Source organism: Pipistrellus kuhlii, unplaced genomic scaffold, assembly GCF_014108245.1.
Source record: "Pipistrellus kuhlii isolate mPipKuh1 unplaced genomic scaffold, mPipKuh1.p scaffold_m20_p_5, whole genome shotgun sequence".
Classification (NCBI taxonomy): domain Eukaryota; kingdom Metazoa; phylum Chordata; class Mammalia; order Chiroptera; family Vespertilionidae; genus Pipistrellus; species Pipistrellus kuhlii.
In genome coordinates this window covers 33,288,242-33,295,885 of record NW_023425551.1, presented here as the reverse complement: position 1 = coordinate 33,295,885, position 7,644 = coordinate 33,288,242, and positions in this window count along the sequence as shown.

Here is a 7,644-nt window from a genome sequence, read left to right as displayed (position 1 = left end):
ATTGTGGATTCTAAGCAGCTTTACTTATTCAAAGAGAAAAGAATTGTGTTTGGGGAAAGGGTTCTCAATCAATGTTTGATGAATGAATAAAGAAATGGCCAAAGAGCCATTTAATATTTAGATAAGGATACAATGGAAGGCAAAGCATCATTTTCTGAGACCAAAGGCAACCTTAGTCCAGAGTTAAAAAATAATAAATCCTATAGAAATCTATAGGGCTTTTCCTTGTGTTCTTATTTCATCATATTCAATGGTAGTTGTCAACAACCAAGTCACATGCCAAGTATATACTTATATATGCACTGACACAAAACTGAGCTGGGTAAGAAACACATTCAATGAAAGAAAAACTCAGAATTATTTTGACAATCTGGAAAAATGAAGGAGATAAAAAAAAAAATGAGTGGCTGGACTAACGTTATCCCAGTGGGGGGGGCTGAATAGATTATGCAAATATCTTAATCTTTTGGCAGGAGGTGTTGGACTCGGCCTGTATGTAATAGGAAGCTTTTTAATCCTTTAGAATAGGAAAGAATTGTGATGAAATACAGTGTTTTAGAAAATTAATTTGCCATCTCTTGTGATGGTTTCAAAGGAGGACAGACAAAAGGAAAAAGAGCCACTTAGCACGTAGGACGTGTTTATAGTTCCACAACAATGAAAATATGTGGATCTGGACTGGTCTAACCACAGTGAGAGGAAAAGAGAGGCAAGGGTGATTTGGTAGCAAGACCAGGCGAACCTGAGCAGCTGCCTGGGTAGCAAAAGTACAGGTGAAGAAAGAGTCAAAGACAACTCAGAGGCCTTGAGTGAGAGGTCAGGAGAGCTGATGGAAATAGGAAAAAAAATGGAAGAGGAAGTGTGCTTAGAGAAGAGAAAAACAAGCTCAGCGGGAATCTATGAACTTTGAGATAGTGCTAGCAAGACGTTTAGGTTAAAAAGGTCAATGGATAAGCTTTAGGGGAAAAGATAGGCGTATAGTCGTAGATTTGGGACTCATCCACCTGGCAGGTTATTCCTAATCTCCTAGATGAATTCCCTATTAGACTCTGTTAGATCTTTGGTCTTCATGGCATATTATAGATCAGGATAAAAATTTTTTAAAAAATACTATATCTTTTTTTTTATGTACTGAGCTCATAATTAGGCCTACCACACCATAACCATTTTACTAATAACCTAATAATTAAAAAACAAAATATGAATTGCCAAGAATTATATTCATTTGGACTCTCAATATATTTTGAAATATTCTCCCTACTTGCTTCTGCTGACAGCACTGGCAACAGAAATTTAGAATCATTTTTAGTGTTTTTAAAGGATATACGGGTGGGCCACCATCCCTACTGCTCTCCACTTGAATAAATTGTAAGAACACCAAGAGCTTTTGGAGAGACAAAGAGAACCAAAGAATGTGCAGCTGGAAGTATCAGCTGTGCATATCTAATTCTAGCTAAAATTACTCCCAGGAGTTTCCAGCTGTAGAAAGAGAAAGAAAAAGAGGAGAAAAATAGTAGTTCAATCAGGGAAGTCGCTGGTGGCTTAAAGACTCAGGTTGGCCACAAAGCACTATTACAGTTGGGTACCAGAAGAGGAGCTGCTGCCACCACAACATTTGAGTAACTTAAACTGCGAAGTGCACATCTGCCTGTGGCCATCTGTCTGAAAGCACACTGGGGGTCAGAGGCACCGAGAAATACAGTGACCTGAAAGTGGAGCGAGATAAGATAAGGAGAGGAAAATATGTGAGGAATCTAATTGGCTTCACTTAGAAAGAGACAGCAAGCTGAAAGAGTGGGAGGGGGTCTCCTTACGTAAATTATGACTCAGCAAGTGCTATTTTATCTGTCTAAGAAAATAATTACAGGAAAGCAGTGTTTCCTGAAAAGTGTCTGTGAATGGACCCGTCTGGAATAGAGACAGAGGATTCTGGCAAGTGAAGGGTAGCACTGCACGACTTCCTGGAGGTGACCTGGCCTGATCTCAGGTACAGAACTAAGACATTACAACCTTGTATGTTTAGAAAGCATTGAAACCCCGTTTTTCTTGATCTCCAGGACATCTAGCACATCCTATGCGCTGATTATCCTCTGAACTCCCCTGACGATTCTTTAGTTGCCTCTTCAGGTTTCTCTTCCTCTGCCTACCTCTTAACCCTGGAGTTCCTGGGGCTCTAAGACCCCCTCTTCCCACTCACTCTCCCTAGGAGGGCTCACATGCTCCTTGGCTTTAGTATCATGTGTTGACGACTGTCAAATACTAATTTTCACCTACGCTAACTGTCTGGGCTCAGACCTGAACAGCAAGTACATATTGAATATCTCCTCTTGGGCATTTTACAAATTCAACTTGTCTAAAATTAAATTCGTGACATTCTCCTAGAGACTCGTGCCTCCTCTACTGTAAATGGCACCTCTATGCATTTGTTATCCAAGTTGGCAAATTAGAAGTCATTTGAATTCTCTTTCCTTTGGCCCACACTTGAACCACACAGCAGTACCAAATTAATCCGCTGATCTCCAACCCCATTTCCATGATCCTGGGCCAATGAACCACCATCTTTTATTTCATTATCACCATGGCCTTCTGACTGCTTCTGGTTGTGATCTTGATTCTGCCCTATCTCATCCCCAGTCTATTTTCAAGTGCTCATTATGAAACAAATCAAATCTTCTCACTTCTTCAGCTGAAAACTCTTCAGTGGACTACTACTGCTCTTAGTATAAGAAGGTCCAAAAGTGTAAATATGATGTGCATAATTTGGCTCATACCACCCTCTTACCCATCACCTTTGCCTCCCTTCACACTTTATAGTTCAGCCATAGTAAGTTTTTTCTAATTCCTTGAAGCCACCAGATTCTCCCTCGATTACAGGCTTTTGTATATGTTGCTTGTCATTCTCTTCTCCTTTTCTTGGCTAAACAATGACTATTCACCCATTAGGTCCCAGTTGAGATAAAACTTGCCCTGACAAGCCTTTCCTGAACAGTGTAGTCTGGCTCAGGTGGCCTGAAATGAATTCTCAAACACTTTTGATGCGATTTTCCCATCAAATCACAATGTACTGTGAATACCTATTACATGTCTTTGTCTTTTACTAGACCTTGTGCTCCATGAGGGCAGAAAGTATGTCTGTTTTGTGACAATTACATGTCCAGCAGCCAAACCAGTATTATTATACTGGATGATTACATAATCACAAAGTTTTTAGCATAAGATGGGCCTGGAAGCTGCAACATCTTCAGGAACATTTATTTCTTGATGTGTGGCCAACAGGGATCTACAGAGGGACTCTCAGTTGCAGCTCACTGAAAAGTTCTTACTCTAGGCACAAAATAATCTCTGCACCCCCAGCAAAAAGACATCAAGAGATAAATAATCTTTCCTTTAGTGTCAGGAACCTAGGGAGGTAAAATATATAGCAGAAATGTCTTGATGGACTCTGAATCTTCCTAGAGAAGATTGTACTGGGCTGTTTCCTTAATCAGTGGTTTCAAAATTTGAGCTTATATCAGAATCACGCAGAGAATTTGTTAAAGCCTAGGTGTCTAGGCTCAACCCCCAGAGTTTTGGATTAAGTAGGTATGGAATGGGGGCAGAGAATTTGCATTTCTGACAAGTTTCTAGGTGATAGTGGGGATGAAAACCTTGAGAACAACAGCACTAAATACTTGAGTTACCCTCTTCGTCACACAAACATAATAGAAGTAAGCTCCATTGTTCTGGGGGAGAAGGGGCACCTTTCCATAAACCCCTGGAAGGGAATATCTCATTGCTGGGCAGGGAAATTTAGAAAGGGATTAAAGAACCTCTGGGAAACAAAAAATCAGAAAATCAAAACTCCAATCCCTTCTGTATGGAGGATGAAAGTTACAGAACCATTCTGATGGCTTAGGGCAATTCAAATAATCATAATTCTTCAAGAAAAGAACATCATGGGCCTGTGGTGGAAATGCCTGCCAAGAATTTACTAATTCTTCTATAAATAGCTCATTTTCCTTGGGAAACTACAATTCATTAGATCTCAGTCCTTATAATTCAAGTAAGACAGACCTCACCCCCTAGGCACCAGGGAGAATCCCAAACTTAGATCTGTCTGAAAAATGTGTGCCACACTCAGCCCATAATGATTGGTTCAGAGCTGGCATGACCCAAGTTGATCCAATGAGAGTCATCCCTGATGACTGTTGAAACTGTTGGGACAGGCGCCCTCTTTTCCCTCTGGGATTGCCAAACTGATGGGAAGTAAATATGAGGCCTCTGGTGGCCACTGTCATCAGAGAAAAGAGTGGCAGAGAATGACACCAACACTGAAGAAAACTCAGTCAAGAGATGAGAGACATACTCCTGACATCATGTAGATCCAGGAAGGGTCTGAAGTTAGAATATCCCTGAACTTGACCTGAGTTCTAATGCTTGCTACTGAAAGAGTTTTGACTGGTGGAATTCTACCGGCAAACTCATGCATTGCTCTGCTCAAGAATGTTTAAATAACTAACTGCTCTCCTGGTTCCTCTGAAGGTGGACAGGCCTGTCAGGCCAGCCTCTCTAGGGTTCCACGGAATAAAATTTCCCCTAACAAATCACTTTTTTAACATAGCACTTAGCCTCATCACTGCTTACTTGTCCTCTTTCATTTCCTCTGTGAGCTCCCTGAATATAAAAGACTTATCCTATATAGTAAAAGGCTAATATGCAAATCGACCAAATGATGGAATGACTGCACTGACCATCAGGAGGCAGACACTCAGCACAGGAGCTGCCCCCAGGACTCACAGCTGGCAAGCACAGCAGCAGTGGTGGAAGAGTCTCTCTTGCTCTCTGGTCTCCACAGCAGTGCTAAGGACCCCTCAGGGGATGTCCACCTAAGTTGGCAGGCAGACATCCCCAGAGGGGTCCAGGACTGCAAGAGGGCACAGGCTGGACTGAGGGACATCACACTCTCCCCCATCCCCAGTGCACAAATGTCATGCACTGGGCCTCTAGTGCTCTTTATAACAGTCTTCTTGGTTTCCATGCACTGTAGCTGGCTCAAGTAGGTGCTCAATTAAATAGCATTTGCAAATAGCCTCTAAAAGAAAAATAAAAAGTTTGGGTCTAATCAGTCTGTCTCTAAATAGGATGACAGAAAAAAGAAGGGCAGCAAGGTTAGCAAAGTACCCTGGAAGTAATACTAGATGAAAACAAGTAATAATGACCTGCAAAGGTGAGTTTCCAAAGCCAGGTAAAATTTCACTCCACTCTATATATATTTCACTAAATCCCAGCTCCCACTAGAAGCATCACCATTTTTTCTTTTATTTAAAAAGGGGAGGGGGTGCCAGAGACCGACAACCGAGATGATGACTCCCACGTCAGTCAGCTTCCTCTTCCCCAAATCAGTTTCCAGAAATTCTACCACATCATGCATTGAGATCCCCCGGCTTCTAACTCAAAGGAAAGCCTCCGAGGTCTTACAGCAGCCCTCCTTTGGTGGCTTTTCATGATAAATAGCTTCCTGCCAGAGCACCCACAAATCCTGAAAAGAATTACAGCATGGGAAACAGAACCCGGAGAAGGTTTGCAAGCACACCAAGCACAGGGCTTGCCACTCACATCTTCACTGTCAAACGTGCCTGTTGTCTCGGGAGGAGTGATCACTTGTGGTCGTTGGCTCTCCATCCAACAAACGGACACCAAGATACCTGCCAGGGAAGAAACACAGCAACAGCGAGATGGAACTGCCTCTGAGCTCCCTGTGGACGGCAGGAGATTAGCAGCTTTCCTCTGAGTCGGCCTCAGAGACTTCCTTTACAATTGTTCCCGAGCCAGCGCGAGGGATAGGCAGTGCAGTTCACCAGAAACAGCAACATAACCTCACACATCCCAAACAGCTGGTGGAAACTGTGACTGTTTCAGAGGAGCTGACTTATCTAACTGGGTCCAAACAAGTGTGAGTGCTTCAAGCAGGCACGAGATCAGAAACAAAATTAGGTGTTTATTGAGCGCTGTCCCTCCTGACTTTTTTTTCCTTCCTTGCCGGACATGAGATTCCTCCTTAGTTGCATCCTGATAAGAACTGACATTTTGAGAAATTCATTTTAAAATAAGGGATTTTTCCCCCCAACTATAAAAGTAATAAATGTTCTTTAGAGGAAATTTAGAAATGCAGAATGCTGTGTTTTGTGTGTTTTTTTTTTTACTTTGGTTTTTCATACACACACACAATTTTAATTTATAATATTCTGATCCTGATTTTTCACCTAGTACATTATGACCCATTTCCCCTTGTCATTTATATATCCTTTCACAACATTTTTATATTTGCGTGTGATCATTATAAATTAAGTAGCTAATGCCAGTTTGTAAACATTTGGGACATTTCTAACTTCTTACTGTTATAAATAAGGCTGTGAAGAATATCCTTGTTGACAGATCTTTGCTCATGTCCACAAGGAGGAAACTTACTTTCTCTGTTAGGACACCCAAATCTGGGATATAAAACGGATGGTCCTTGGCTCTGAAGGAGTGCAGCCAAGTGCCTCGTGCCTCGTTTTTCAGTTTCAGGCCAATTAGACAGCTACTGGGAGACCTTCACAGCCTTCCTGGTCTCATAGAAGCCTTCTTTTCCATCAAGTGCATGGTCTCTTCAGTTTGCAATGCAGACACGTTAAAATAACTGTGTTTTAGCCGAGACCGGTTTTGCTCAATGGATAGAGCGTTGGCTTGGGGACTGAAGGGTCCCTGGTTGCAGGCACATCCCCAGTAGGGGTTGTGCAAGAGGCAGCTGATTGATGACTCTCACCGATGTTTCTAACTCTCTATCTCTCTACCTTCCTCTCTGTAAAAAATAAATAAAATATATTTTAAAATAAATAAATAAATAAAAATAACTATGTTTTAAATGTATGGCGGGGGGCAGGGTTAATTGGAGCAAATAAAAATAAATATTAAGAAATATTATTCATCTTGTTAGAAAATATAGAAATAGAGAGTAAAACATTAAAAGAGGTACCCAGATAATTAGCCTGGATTACTCAAAACTTGATTTTCCAGAAAACTCTCAAATTTAGACAATTTGTAGCAGGTTTTACAACTACAGAAAACTCGCTAAGACTTCCCATTTTCTTATTTCTTTTTCCTATTTTCTTTAATTCAAAAAGTGAAATGAAACGTTCCTAAGGAGAAGACTCCTAAATGGTAGCATCATCGCTCGTTCTAGATTTACTGCCTGCATTGAACAATCGCTTCTGTGTTGGCACAGCCTGTCACCCGCCAGTGGGGGATGAATCACTCCCCATGAAAAATCATTCCAGAATTTGGATAACAGAGAAGTCTGCTTCCCGCCAAAAGCCCAACCAATGCTGGTAAAACTTAGGAAAATCATTATCAAGCAAGCCGGCAGTGGTTTCAAAGAGCATCTCTTAGTAGTTGCTGCACTCTCTGACCTCTAAAAGCAGTGTAAGCAACTTCATGCACACACACACAGCCCCTGCCAGTTTCCCTTAAAAATCTTCTCTTCATCACCACTGAGTGGAATTAAAAACAGTTGGTCAAGCTCCACTAATCGGCAGCTGCTCACAATTAGATAAAGCATTTGGGGCCATTCTCTTAACTACCTTCCCAACTGCCTAGCTATTCAGCATGAGCAATATACCGTGACAA